This window comes from Argiope bruennichi, chromosome 6 (assembly GCF_947563725.1).
Source record: "Argiope bruennichi chromosome 6, qqArgBrue1.1, whole genome shotgun sequence".
Lineage (NCBI taxonomy): Eukaryota > Metazoa > Arthropoda > Arachnida > Araneae > Araneidae > Argiope > Argiope bruennichi.
In genome coordinates this window covers 107454686-107470233 of record NC_079156.1, presented here as the reverse complement: position 1 = coordinate 107470233, position 15548 = coordinate 107454686, and the positions used below count along the sequence as shown (strand labels likewise).

At 27.8% G+C, this 15548-nt stretch overlaps 1 protein-coding gene across 8 annotated transcripts in view; it reads left to right on the top strand.

The window, feature by feature from the left end:
* LOC129973074 (A-kinase anchor protein 13-like) overlaps positions 1–15548 on the top strand; it is a 403154-nt gene that overhangs the window by 336674 nt on the left and 50932 nt on the right. For 4 of the 8 annotated variants that reach the window (XM_056087446.1, XM_056087449.1, XM_056087447.1 and 1 more), the window contains exon 1: positions 11167–11689. The exons of 1 other annotated variant lie outside the window; for it this stretch is intronic. The gene's annotated coding sequence lies outside the window, so the exon portion shown is untranslated. Of the gene's footprint in view, positions 1–11166; positions 11690–15548 lie in introns of those variants that run through there. 3 more of the 8 variants (XM_056087450.1, XM_056087448.1, XM_056087444.1) reach the window with 2 other exon arrangements.

Below are 15548 nucleotides of genomic sequence, written 5' to 3'. Positions count from 1 at the left end.
TCCCTGTTGTGATGAACAATTTGCACACTACATTATATCAATTCCATAATAACAATTCAATCAGGAATACTTTCAAAAGAACCCACAGTTAATGAGGGTGTCGAACATCGGTTTTGTCCTCATATTAAACTTTATTTTCTCTTAAGAATATCTTAATATGAGAACTTAAGTTCGATAACAGACGCAGTTGCTTATGCCATGCGATTATGGACATGTGAATTGACTTCACAGCAGATTTTATGATCTTTCAAAATAGTAAATATTGGATAATGATGATGGACTATTATTTAAAAAACATCGTCTGCCAAGCTAGCATCATTTAACTGTAACCTTTATGTGTTCGTCCAAAATTCTCTTGTGCTCTGGCAGGTGTTTCTCTGTCAGTATTGTTGATAGAAATACTTTTAATGTTCCTTTTTGTTTGTTGACTTGTTAAAGTAAATTATTGTATTTGTGAAACATGTGTACTTCATCATCAAATTCTGTTTAAACATGAAAAAAATATAAGAATGCATATGCAATGAAGAAAAATAGAAAAGTAGAAAGAAATTAATCAATATCTAGAATCCGATATAATAAATGCAGGTAAAAAGGTAATAACAAAAATGTTATTTTATAAGAAGTAACTATTATTAATGTTGTGATAATAAAATGTTATTCTAATGTTGTGATAACAAAATCCACAATAAATGACTAATTATTAACGGAGAAAGAATAAATAATCAATATTTTTATCAATATTAATATACAGTTGCTCAAACAATTGAAAGTACACCTACTTGTTACTTGATAAATCCAACTTCCATCATAAATTACACATTATCGAGAAGTGCAAACATGTTTTTATTTTTATGCATAGCAAATGGTTTAATTTAAAGTAAAAATAAATATCAATCCACGAAAAACTTCTAAATTGAAAAGTTTCAGAAGCAGTTTAAATAAACATATGCTGCTTTTTGCCTCAAAAAATTGAGAATACAGAGGGCGTTTGCACATTTTTTTAAACGGTTTTGATGGAGGCTACAAAAAAAAGTTTCATTCTTATTTTATATTTTAAATGTTCAATTTGATAATTGTTGTTCTTAACTAACATTCTACATCGTAATTTACTCAATTCCATCATAACTTCTAGAGCGTTTCTGAATTACTGAATAATTAGAAAATTGCTCCTCAAAAAGAAACCAGTATTTGTGTATGGAAATTCGTATTAAAATTATTTTAAAAAGGAAAATCTTATCGTGAAATAGCTGAAATTGTTTGTAGAAGCCACACTTAAGTCAAGAAAATCATTGTAAAATTTTAAAATGATGGATTAATTGAAAATAAATGTGGAAGAGGAAGTAAAGGTATTCTGTATGATGTCCGCAAAAAAGAAACTTTGAAAGATATCAAGATTGATCCTAAAGTAAGAGCAGTCAAACTTTCTGAAGAAACTTCTCAAATTATAAGCAGATGCGTATAAGTGCCGAAACTGAGCGAAATGTAATTAAACAAGCTGGATATAAAATCCAGTTGTTAGAAAGAAACCGTTCATCAGCTTGCAAAATCAGAAAAAGCGTTTGGAGTTTGCAAAAACTCATCAACTGAAGACCAATAACTTTTGGAAAAAAATTATATTTAGTGATAAAAGTAAATTCGACATTTTTTGCAATAATGGTTGTAGCACCGTATGGAGAAAGCCCAGTATCGCTTTGGATCCAAAAAATTTACGCCCTACAATTAAACATGGTGATGACTCCATCATGATTTGGAATTGTATGACTTCATCTGTGGTCGGAAATTTTGTTTTTATTGAGGGCTTTTTGAACAATATTGCTTACTTGGATAAATTTCGCAACAATCTAAAGGAAAGTGCTAAAAATTGGGATTTAAATGAAAATTTCATTTTCCAGCAGGACAACGACCCCAAACACGCGGCACTTAATATTAAAATGCTGCATCGTTTTCATTGTAAATAGCAGTTACATGGTGCAAGAAGTAAGGGGTACAATATCTTCAGATACCACAGAAAAGTTGGTCGAATCAGTACCGCCACTTTTGGAGGCCATTATAAAAGCCAAAGAGCATGCAACTAAATATTTACCCTTTATTATTTCTTCTTCTTATTATTATTATTTCTTAAATATTATTTCTTTGTATGCACGATATTACAAAAATTTCATTGATGTATTCTCAATTTTTTTTGGCAAAAATCTGCAAATGTTTATTTAAAATGCTTCTAAAACTTTTCAATTTAGAAATTTTTCTTTGATTGTTCTTTATTTTGCTTTAAATTAAACCATTTGTTATACGTAGAAATAAAAACATGTTTTTACTTTTCGGTAATATGTTATTTATGATGAAAGTCGGATTTATCAAGTAAAATTAAGATGTACTCTCAATTGTTTGAGCCACTGTTTATGATGTAATTACAATAAATATAGATAATACATTTATTGTCATTACAATAAATACAGATAATACATTTATTGTAATTAAATTAAAGAAAGGTGAATTAAAAGAAAACGAGCAAGGAAAAAAAGCCCTGATATTTTTTTTAAAGAAAATTATTAGCTAAACATAGGGAAAAAAAGAATATTAAATAAATTACTTCGAAATGTATAAATAAATTTCAAATCATAATTAATTAATAATTTATTAATTTCATAAAATTGATTAATGAGGAATATTAAAATAAATTGCTTTGAAACGAATAACAAAATTATTTATACAAAATGGATAAATATTTTAGATTTCTTATAAAATAGAATGACATGAAAAAACATGACAAAAAAAGAATGACATGAAAAAGTACTTAAACTATTAAACGAAAAAATTTGATGTAAAGAGTTTTTTATTGAAATCATAAATGCTTTTTGTTGATATATAAGTTATAAAATCTGTGAATTAATAGAAATGACAAAAAAGAATTACTAAACTTACAGAATTCTTCATCTGAAAGAAAATCAGAAAAAATATAAAAAAAGAATCTTTATGAAAATAGAAAGCGGAAGGGGAAGGGGAACGGATATCGAAAGGGAAATAGAAATACGAATATTATTTTCTCTTTTTATTTAGGAGTTTTATAATAAAGTTTTTCATTTTTAGTCTTTACTGTATATAATACCTTTTATTGTTTTAAATAATCCATTCCATTTCTGCATGCGCAAATAGGAAGGATTTTAAATATATGTTTTATTGTGCGCATGTTATCGTTGCTATAATTGAGAATAAATTTTTAAACATAATATAAAACTCAAGAAAAGAAAAATGTTTTTCATTATGGTTATATTTGTTGGCTAATATTCTTTCTGTAAATTGCATGGTATGAAAATCATTACGCTCAGAAAGTAATAGCCTGATGGAATTAAATTAAATGAATTTGGCTAAAAGTGACCTTCTTTAATTTATTTTGTGTTATGATTTTTCTTATTTATTATTGAATCACATTTAAAGTATGTAACCGGAGTTTGGAATATTATAATGCAGTAATTCTAATAAATGTAAAAGGCATTTGTGTTACTGGTAAAAACCGTTTTATTCGTATTTTGAATGATTTGTTTGACAATATTATTTCTATCTATTCAAAATTATTGCATTAAACTATACTTAGTAAAATAGTGTTTGAGGAAAAAACCGATCATTGTAGAAAAAAATACTTTATTTGTATACTGTTTAATACAGTACCGTTGTTACAAATTACTTATCTCGACGAAGGAAATTACTTTGATAATTAGAATTGTAAAGAGGACCATTTTTCATACAGAAACATCTCTTTGAAGAACAATTTTACCCTCGTCCAATTCCTACAGCTCCTTTTCTTGCTGCTGTTCTCAACGAAATGTCCTGATTCGGTACTCTTTCTTGAGTTAAGAAAATTTGCGGACATGCATCGAATTCAAATCAGAAAATTAATGAATATGATAGACTTTTGTATCAAACTTGTATAAATAGTTTCACATCGATGTATTTATAGAATTTAAAGTTGATATAAATAATAACCATATATTTATAACTAAATAAAATAATAGATAAATAACTAGATAAAACCAGTTCTCCCTAACGCTGTCGGTTAGAACGTGTTTCCCCTAGTTAATTCGTGTTTTGACTGATTTCGGGTTTTTAATGTAACATCTGTATTTCATATTTTTTCGAAGAAATCATTATGCTGTGGTGTTTAAGGCATTCATTTCATTCCTTGATGGTTATACGTTGAGTTAAAAGTAATGAATTAATTCACCATTCGTTTTCTGAGTGGGGAGGGAGACTACATGCAAAATTGATATATGCCTTATAAATAGAGACGAATCGACCTGGACCAGTTTTTAGAGACGGAGTATATAGTGTTTCGATGTAGAATACATGATCCTCCCTTGGTTGATGAGCACTTTGTCCAAGTATATACATAATTGACGAGTTCCTAGGGTAAGAAGAAAGATTGCAAATATCAAATGGAAATGCGTTCATCTCTTCTGTGAGAGGAAGTTCAGTTGTACGTCGTTTTAAGTATTAAGGTAAATTTTAATTCCTGATTCTATGTTAAGGCAAAGTTTTAACATACTAATATTAATTTAGTCAAATCTAAAGGTTTTATATCACTGTATTTGTATTATAGTTAAGACTGATGCTATGTTCAAATGAGGTATTTCAATTACTGTGAATTTTGAAGTACTTGGTAAGTTAAAATAAATTTCTTGATCAATATATATCCTTATCGAAATTTATTTCTCATATAGAAAATCCAAATGACGCTTTTTATATTATCAGCCGTATCATGAGCATTTTAGAAGAAAAAAAATATTATCATATTATCTCTGCCCATCTTTCATCATTTCGTGCCATTTTTTTTTTTTTCATCATCTAATACCCATAAATAGACTATCCAATATTTTATGACCTGATACTTCCTCTTCATAATTTGGCACCGCTTTTCATCTATTTACCCTTCTTTTGACGCGCAATTAGCGTCAGAAAGAGATTGGGTAGCATCCCGAGTGCACGCGCCCCGTCACTATAAATCTCATCTGTGGACGCACTGAAAGATGCTCCAAGGTGAAATGATACCCATAAACGTTGCTTAAGTGAAATTCATTGTTGAGGTGAACTTCCTCATAAAAATGTCGCTGAAACATAGTTTCGGTAATTGCAAAGCTATTGAAAGGCGGGAAAAATTTATAGCGGAGATGGTTAATGTTTCATAGAAATATTGTAGGCATCAGAAAAACTCTAAAGATTATTTTTTTATGAATAAGTCATTAAACCTATGCTTTGTGTTGAATCTAATAGATATGAATATCTAGTTCGAAAGAATAAAATATTTGGTAAATATATACCTTAAATGTATCTTCTACCTAGAAGATATTTGGTAAGGACAGGAGTCAAATTTTGGTCAAGACAATCTGTCAATATGATTATTCGTGAGTTTGTGAATGCCATAGCAAAAATACTACAAGCAAGAATGTTAGTTAATGAACTTTACGCCAATTTTACGAATATTTGTGCCTAATTTTAGCCTCATTCCTTCTAATTGTAAATTATCAATTTTTCTGTGCATCCGTGTGGATGTATGTAAGCCTCAAAACACTTTAAACGAGATAAAAGATTTGACAGCTCAGTGTCTGCCTCGTCGCTTGATCATGGTTCAAGGTCCATCTCAAAGAAATTCTTGAGTAAGGTTTGAAATGGAATGTTTATCTAACTCTATACTAAGTATGAAAGAGAAAGAAAGCAAATTCGCTTATTAGCTGAGATAACACAAGTTCAGATTGTGGTGGTAACATTATAAGCCAGATAACAACTTCCGGAGACGAGTGTACACTTTTGTCTAGTGGCTATGTTACTCGGCTATGAACCCTAACGTTGCGAGTTCGAACCTAAACCCGCACAAGATATTCCTACGATAGTTAGTGACAGTAATTGTACTATTACAGAATTGCCTCTATGTATACTAGTAAAACATTCCAGTTTGTATACTAAAATATAATCAGTCGGAATAGTCTCCAAAACACCTTTTCGCATACTCTCTAACAAACTTGCCATGCCAGAGAACGTCTTACATGATATTGAATACAATAGTTACGAAATATTAATTTTTGGCGAGGATTTAGCATTTTTATAGAATAAATCTGTGGTACTTGGCGAGTTATTTGGCGATTAATCCCTGGTATGCAGTTGATAGAATCCAAAAATCAAAGTTGTGTTTTAGACACGTTTTTCAAAACCGACTGAAACAAAAATTTGACACAAAACTACATTTGTAGTCATAAAATCCCATGCTAACTTTGTTATATTTAAGCACAGAGTTTTCGAATTATCTCGTTTGTATATTTTTGAAAGTACAGACTGACAGGTAGTCAAATTGTTGTTGGCTTTAGCTCAAAATTTGATAAGTGTCTACAATGCAGAAGTTAAATCTGTGTGTACCGAATTTTATCTATCTAGCTCTGTACATTTTGTAATTATTGTGTTAACTCATATTCGAACAACTGGTCAGACAAACTTCCTCTAAATAGATTTTACTCAAAATTTGATAGAAATCTGCAAATTTGATGTAAAGACCGTATTCCAAATTTTATTCGTCTAGCTCAAATTGTTTTTTGAGTTATCATTTTCACGGACAAATGGACGGACGTTTCCCAAAAAAAAAAAAAAAAAAAAAAAAAAAAATTCACCTCAGGGAGGTCTAAAACATGGAGATTCGTCAAAATCTAGAGTTCGAATTTTTTGACGATCACAATACTTTCTCAGTATTATGTATAAGACTAAGAAAAAATGCTAAAGTTTTGATTAATGAAATTTAGTATGTGATCTTATTACTATATTGTAATTCTATATCAAATTTTGATTTTAGTCAGTTAATAAAAGGTATCCAAAAGGCATAATTGATCTGAGATTCTGAAAATGAAAATTCGAGCACTCGTGACCTAGGTCGAGGGTGGAGAATAAGGGATACTTTGAAGGGAAGAGAATAGCACCTTTATTAGAGCATACGCGAGGAAGTTTCGAGAAAACCAATGGCAATGATTTTTAAAATAAAATTTACATTTACGATTAAGGAAAAAATGATTAATGAATTATTAGAATCAGCAGCAATGAAATGAAAATAAAATTACCCGTTTGAAACGGAACTTAATAACTTGACCATACTTTGTAACAACCACTCTAATATCTTGTTTCACTTTCTTTCTTTTTTTTTTCCCACTGACTCATTGTTTACATTTCTTCCAAACGAAACATCTGATTATCTTTCGTCACGTCGCGTGCAACCCGTACTTCCGGTCACGAATGGGACTTCTTGTCACAGGGTTAGTTTCATATTTCGACAGTTCTTCGGGAAATGCAATTAAAATCGTTCGATTTCGATCTGAGATTATTCCTAATTTGTTCATCACCAGTGATTTGACACATATTTTATCACTTTATTCCTTTTAATTGCGGAAATTAATTCATTTTTTTTTTCATAATTTGATCATGGCTGTTGTAAAGTTTAACCTATTTCATAGGGAAAATAGAGTAATTATTGATTATCTCGAAAATTGAATACCTGTAATTTTTTCGTTCAGAACTTTTACTGCAAACGATTTCGCTGTTATGATTTACTTTTCTACTTAATGAAAGAAAATCATATTTCAAAATATAAATTTCATCTTCTACGAACCTTCATTATTATTTTTTTTTTTGAAAATTAAATATATAGGATGTCTATCCAATAACTGAATTCTAAATCGTTAGAAATATTCTTTCATTTGACAAAATATTCAAAGTGGTGCAAATAACTTTTTCAGCATTAAATTGATGATTCAGCATTAAAGCATTTGAGATTCAGCATTAAATGAAATGTAATACTGGAAATACTACGAAGACTACATTTTTATATATTTCCTGGTCCAATTAGACATATTTAATAAAATATTCTTGACATACTAAAATTTCACGCAAAAAAAAAAACCATTCTTTTGTGACCAAAATATGGAAATTACATAAACTCATCTAAAATAGTAATATTCAAAACTTTATAATTCAGTTCAACTTTAGTGGAAAAATAATAGAACTCTTCTTTCTTCTTTTTTCTCTGACCAATAATAGTTGGATAATATTATTCAAAGCTTCATAATTCGATTCAGTTTTGGTGGCAAAAGAGTAACCCCCCCCCCTCTGCAACTAAAACATAGAAATTATCTAAACTCATCTAAAATAGTAATATTCAAAGCTTCATAATTCGGTTCAGTTTTGGGGACAGTAAAATTTTGTTTTGTTGAAAATTTCAATGCGCAAAGCATTTTATTTTATTTAGCAATCCTTTCAGCAATGCGTTTATTGACTTACACAACATAAAGTATAATTCTCTATATAATTTAGATCATTTTCTCAACTTGAAATATATGCCCTTTAGCAACGATTTAAAAACTGACTAATGAGTCACGATTTGATTAGATATCAAAATGTGTACACAGATGACAATAAAAGTGTTATTATGACTAAATGCTAAATTTGCTGCGTTGCGTTTTATGAGTTCACACACATTCGAACAAATAATTAGATAGATAGTCCAGTTAAGAACTAGATGCAGATGCAGATTTTGAAGCAGAAATCGTGTACTACATTTCACCTTTCTAGCTTCTTGAGTTTATGAATTATCAAGTTCATATACGCAGAGTTGGATCCAGAAATTTTCCTCTCTGAGGCAAATTTTGTTTTGGACCGCCCCCCCCCCTCCCAACTTTATTGACAGTGGTTAACAATAATCAGTTCCTCAAAAATATCTATAAATAAAATAAAACATAGTAACACAAAGCGAATATAATTCAAGTGTTACATGTTAATTATTTTAAATATTAAAGATAAAATCTTTTCATTTTTATTTTTATCGAAAGTTAAAGAAATATTTATAAAAAATGAAAGTCAATCAACATTTATACAAATTATCAAAGAAAATTTTTAGTAAAGAGCTTTTGTCTCAAAAAGAACAATAAAATTAAATCCCGTAATTGCAAAGAACAATAAACATCGAATTAACGGTGAAAAATGGCTAGATAATAATTATAAACAATATTTATATTTTTGCCCTATCAAATTGTTCAATGCCGTTTAAACATTCGAATGGCGTGTTGAATCTTACATAATTCTTCATTTATTCTAATTTGATAAAATTTCATTTTCAGTTTGCCATACCAACAGAATGCATTAATATAATTCGCAAACTTGTAGAAAAATTTGCTTTAGACTATTTTTGTAAATTCAGTTGTTTCTTTTAAAATTAATGTTTTCAGAAAATGAGTAATTCGATTCAAATTTTTAAAATAATTCACAAACACCTGAAATTACGTACAAAAACTTTTAGCCTTTTTTATATAAAATTTCAACTTATTTTTAATTGCTATTAACATCCTATGTTACCAAATTTATCCAATTACTTTCCCAATGACGAAAATTATTATTTATAGTTAATGTTTTAGTTTAAAGATTTTTACAAAACGACATAATTATAAAGAGGTATCTAGAAAGTATTCCCGCAGCAAAATAATTGACATTCTAACTTCGCTGCTATATGGTATATTTTTCAAACAAACTATTTAATTCAAGTATAGATTAAAAATTTAAGGTCATCAATCAAGATAATCAATTAAAAAGACATTTTTGCTACTATTAAGTGAAAAATCAGAAAAATTTGGAATCAGTAATATACCGTACTTTCGATTCCGTTGTGTCTTTTAAAATGAATCACTTTTATACGCCAACATATGCATAATTATACTACCATTTTCAAAAGTATCAATGCATTTTAGCAAAAAAAAAAAAAAAAAAAATGCCTATAATTAAATCCATCTTTTCCTTATTAATCAAATTAAACGCCTGGGATTTAATCCTTCTATTTCGAGATCCAATACATAAGTAAAAACACTTAAAAGCGAAACAACAATGACGCGAAACCTTACTAAGCACAGTGTAAGGTTTCCCTTTCACACTGCAGTTGCTGTTTGCTCTTTTATCCCATCGCCTTTTTTTTAACATTTTTAATCACGTGGCAATTTCATAAGTGCCGATATAGACAACAACAGCTGATGATTGCTCAGGTTCCGGTTTTCAACTTGGTAATAAATCCAAAAGCGCAAAAAAGAATAAATATTTCCAATCTGTAGAAAATATCATCGAGTTCTTGACATTCGTCGCCGATATGGATCGAACAGACTTATTACCTGTGCGTGTTCTTTGAGGAAATCTAAGCGAGGCAGAAAGTTTTTCCGAGTGAATCAAATCACTCGATTGGCAGACTACGCATGCTCGGAAAGTGGAATCAACCGTTCGTTGTTTCTAGCTTTTATTATTTCTGTTGCATTTCTGAGAATAAGTTCTTGCCAGATTTTTGCTTGGAAAGCTTTCTATTATTGTTTCAGATCAAAATAACAACCAAGAAAATGAATATTCTAAAAATAAGAGTGCTAGAAAATAGTAAAATTATGTGTGATCATGATTTAATTCAATTCTTTTGTTCTTTCTCGTCTCATGGTGAAAACAACCTAAATAAGAGAAAAAAAGAAGATTGAACATTTTTTCGTATTATCATTAAAAAAATTGTGTTTTATGCAAAAAAAGAATGGATTTATTAAAAATTTCCCGTTCTTTTAAAAAGCGGTCGAAAAATGTAGATAACCAATAAATTAAAAAATTTTAAGAAATCACTTACAACAAATGAAATAAAATTTGCCTTTTAGCATATATTCCAAATTTAGAATACGTGTCGATATGAAAGAAAAGCATATTGCATATGGTTTTAGTGGTAAAGAGTTATTTCAAATTTACAGAAACACGATCATCAAATATTTAAAGACGCAATTGTATATGAAAAGTTTATTTGCTTTTTATCAAATTTAAATATAATTTTAATGTTGGTAATCTACAAGTATCATAAAGACCATAAATAATAGAATAATGAGGGGGACTTCGATAGACATAAGTAAATTTAAATTTATTTAAAAATTCGGCTGACAAGTTTCTGCTCGTGTTGCAGTTACAGTCACACTGAAGGCGAACAAGAAAAATTTAAGTTCTGGTTTTCACACAGTTATGAGCATGCGTAGTAGGCCAATAGTTACTTCCTGGATCCATTGTAAATTTTTTACTTCATTAGATCCGCGTATGCGGCGATTGCGTAACCGGGGACGGAAACCTGGTGGCGGTTTCCGTCTGTGGCGCTCGCTGTAAAAGGGGAAAAACTTTTTACGTACGGCCCAAGGTTCCGATGACCGCGACTCATCCATCGCCAACTTTTTAGCGCTCACAGCCTAGGATGAGTTTTAGCATTAGCAATTTGCATTCGGAAACGCGGAACGCTTGTTGTCCTCAGCTGTGCATAAGCGATGAAGCGAGTGTTTCTACGAAACGGTTCGTCGCACAAATCTTTAACCTGGTGTACGGCTTAATAACTCAACTTCCAATCGAAACAATTTCTTCTGTGTGTTGTGTATTGTTTTTTCTTCAACCAAAACAACTCGAGAGAAAGGATAAAATTCTCTGTGTTTTTTAAGAATTGGATATGTGGATATTTAAAATACTACTTCATAAGTGTTGACGAGTATTATAAAAGTGCCGCCTGGGTGTATGGATATCGGAAATGTGTTGCAGTTACAGAAAAATGATTGTTCATCAAACATGGCATGATTTACAGTCAGTTTACTTACGGTTTTGTTATTCATTGTCGCTTTTTATTAATGTTAAGTATCATTATTTTTTACATTCCCGATTAATTTCATTTGATAATATTATTGATTATGCGATGATTTTAATTGATTTTATTTAATTTTAGTAATTACACAAGAACAATCACACCTGTTTTACTAATATATTTATATTTTTATGAAATAGCAAAAAAAAAAAGAATGTGTGTTTTTTATGGAATTTGTCTGGATTTAATTCATATATCATCTTTTCCATTATTTTCAAACTTTATCGGAATTTTGACAAGAGTGAAGAATTTATTTTAATATATTATTTCTTAGCTGAGTTTTAACTTAAAAATTTATTTTTGGAAAAGTTGATCTCATAAAAAATGCTTTGTATTTGTTATTTTGTATCAATATAATATTTTAGATTGCTTTAAATTGAATAAATTTGTATTATTAATCATATAAAAAATTGTTTTAACTATTTTTTTGTAAACTCTTGTAGATACTTATAACTTTATTGATTTTTATCTCTGGATCACATATCACTACTGTAGAATTGTGTGTTATTTATTATGCAACATATCATATTTCCTCTATATATGATTATATATATGTATCTAATAGTTGTCTATTTTCTCAAGCTTGTTAATTTTTTATTTGCCCAATAGTTTAGATTCCTTTCAATTTGAAATAAAAATAAGGTTTAAACAATAATGAACAGTAATTTCTGGCTTGTCCTGTCTAAGCTATAGAATTTTATTGCTTCAGAAAATTAAGTCTTTGCTTTTTTTCAGCATTTTGTAGATCTTTTTTACATTGAAAAATATTTTTAAACTTTTATTTGGCAAATATTTAACTTATTGTGCCATTTACAAACACATATATAAATCCTATTTTTTTCAAATTTTCAGTTCCTCTATAAAGAAATATTATAAAAAATTGATGGCACATATTTATTATGAATAATTAAAAATATAATAAGTTGATATAAAGTAAATAATACTACAGCACATTTGTCATTTACCTCAATAAAAATTTAGCATTATGAAACAATTTATGTATATTTAATTAATTTTTATCTTAATGAAGATTTATAATTCAAATTAATTTGATGTCTTACGGCATGTTTTGATTGAAAAAAAGTATGTAATTTGAAACTTGTGCATTACCAAGGCAAAATTTCAAAATCTGATTTTTTTTTTTTTTTTTTAAGACAACAAGTACTGCTGAACAATATTCTGCTGAAAGTTTCTTAGAATTTAATGTACACAATAAAATAAAGAATAAATGAATAAACTTGGAATTTTAATTCCAGTCTTAAATAGACTCTTTCAAAGTTTGATCTAGATCTTGAAAAATTATTCTTCATGTAGAAATCATAAGTGTAGTTGCCTCTTCAATTAATAAAAATCTTTACTCTTTTAAATTAAGACTAATTAGTAAAAGTCATAATTAGTTTATAAAATTATCAAAATTAACTTAAAATTTTTTAGTACTTGCAAACTCCAGTAAATGTGACTCCCTTCATTCAATTACAAAACACTTTCTTTAATTAAACATGCTATGCTTTATTCTGTCTTATTGAAATTAGTCTTGCACAAACACTTGACATTAAAACTGTAAGCTGATCTGAGATTTTGGCTATTTTGAGTATATTTATCTAAAGATCATTTAGTTTTCAAGGATTAAGGAAAACTGAGAACTAGAAATCCTAATAGGATCTCTTTCCATCCTTTAAAATTTAATAATTCTTGTAGGAGGGACTTTTTATTTAAATGCTTACTGATATAAAGAAATTAATTTTTAAAAGAAATCATTTCTTTGTAATGCATTTAATTTTGTATTTATCCTATCTAATTATCCAGCTTAATTTAACTTTCATAATAAAAAGTACCACTGTAAATTAATATATAAAAATGTTAAAATTAATAAATATTTTAAATCTTTATTTTTTCAGATATGAATATTATAATTTTAACATTGCTAAATAAAATAAGGAAATTGTATTTTGGAAATTCATAAATGATTTTCATTTTTTATATATTTTCTGTCATTATGTATTTCTCTTATTAATTATAAACCAGCTTGAAATTTGATTTAATGAAAAATACCTGAAAGTATGAAATATTCATTATTTATTTTGAATGCCTTGCTTTACTTTACAGAGGGATATATATTTCAGTTGATAATAACCTTAATATAAATCTTAAAAATGTACTTCAATTTTAGAACAAATAATTTTTTTAATATTCTATAATTTTAATGCACATCCATCACTTATATGCTGATTTTTTTTTTCAATGCAAATCATACATATTTAAATAAAACATACTAAATGCTTTGTCCTTTTGATTTTCAAATCTTATGGAATGAGACCTCTTCCTAATAAATTAAAAATGAATAAACCCTTTTAATACTAGAAAGGATATATACTATATTTTTTCTTATTTTAATTGTAATTCTTCTAGCACAAAAATGTTAATGTAAAAAAAAAAAACACACACACACATTTTTTTTTTAACTTTAATTTCAGTAATCTATTGCCTCATTTAAATTTGATTCTTCACATCATTTATCTTTTAAAGAAGACTACATTTTGAATGGTCTTCCTTGTCTTAAATATTTTTCTGATTTTTCAGGACCTTGGGAAAGTAGAAAATAAATTAGGCCAGTACTTAAAAGTTTAAAATCTATATATAAAATAGCTTCATTGTAAGGTACTACTATCTCCTGATACTATGTATGCAGCTTTAATGACATTGCTATATATAACAAAAGTAGAAATCTGATGAAATGAATTTTTATCATTGTGGCACAACAAGATATTTTTTGATCAAGAAAACAATAAGCTATCCTAGATATAACTTTGTTTCTGCTTAGAATTATTGAATCTTTTGGCAATTTGCTTGCTCTCTATATTATATAAATATTTAAACACTAGACAATTTATTGCTTTGTAATGCTGTTTGTAATAAGAACTGTTGAACATTTTAAACATGACATCTCAATTTTAAATCTGTTCAGTACAGATATTAAAAAAAATTGTAAATCAAGTGGGATAGCTACTCTTTACTGTCAATATAATTTAATATGTGAATTTACATATGTGATGTTGGAAATGAGAGACATTTATTAATTTTTCATTTCTGTATAATATTATGTTAGTTTTTTTAATTATATCATAGATGGAATTTAGAGAAATTCTACAAAAAAAAAATATTTATAATTAATTTTAATTTTGTACAGCCTGAAGGAATATGCATTTTATACTTTATCATAATTTTTCTAGACCTAAAGAACATTTTCATTTTTCTGTTAATGCTGCAGTTTTGTTAAGAGAATATTTGTTTCTCAAATTTGTTGAACTTCATATTGCCACCTTTTTACTTTTCAGAGCTTGTTGTTTTAAACTTAAATTTTGTTTACTATTAAAGTATAAATTTCTTGGTTTAATCTTCTATATAACAAATTATGATTAACTGTAAATTCTTAGAAAGGTTTTATTAAAATAGATATAGAAAGAAAACTTTGAAATCTTAAAAATATTTGCTTAGTGGTATCTCAAGAAATATATGAATCTATAGTCTGATTTTAAGTTGTATGTGGAAATTAGAAAAAGTTGCTTTAAAAGTTAATAGAAATTTAAAATATTTATTTTATTATTCAAAAACCAGATTTATTCTGCAGGCAATGTTGCTAGGCATTTAGTAAAACCTTTTGCAGAATTAGTATTTTTCTATAAAAATCTAGAATTTTTATTTGCGAATAAATTACAAGATATATATGATATTTCTAAAAAAATTGACTTCCATTATCAAATTATTTTTTAATATACAAAATGGGTACAAAAAAAAATAAAAGGAATAGTGATGCTTATTCAGTATTTTAAAATCTTTTTTAAATTAC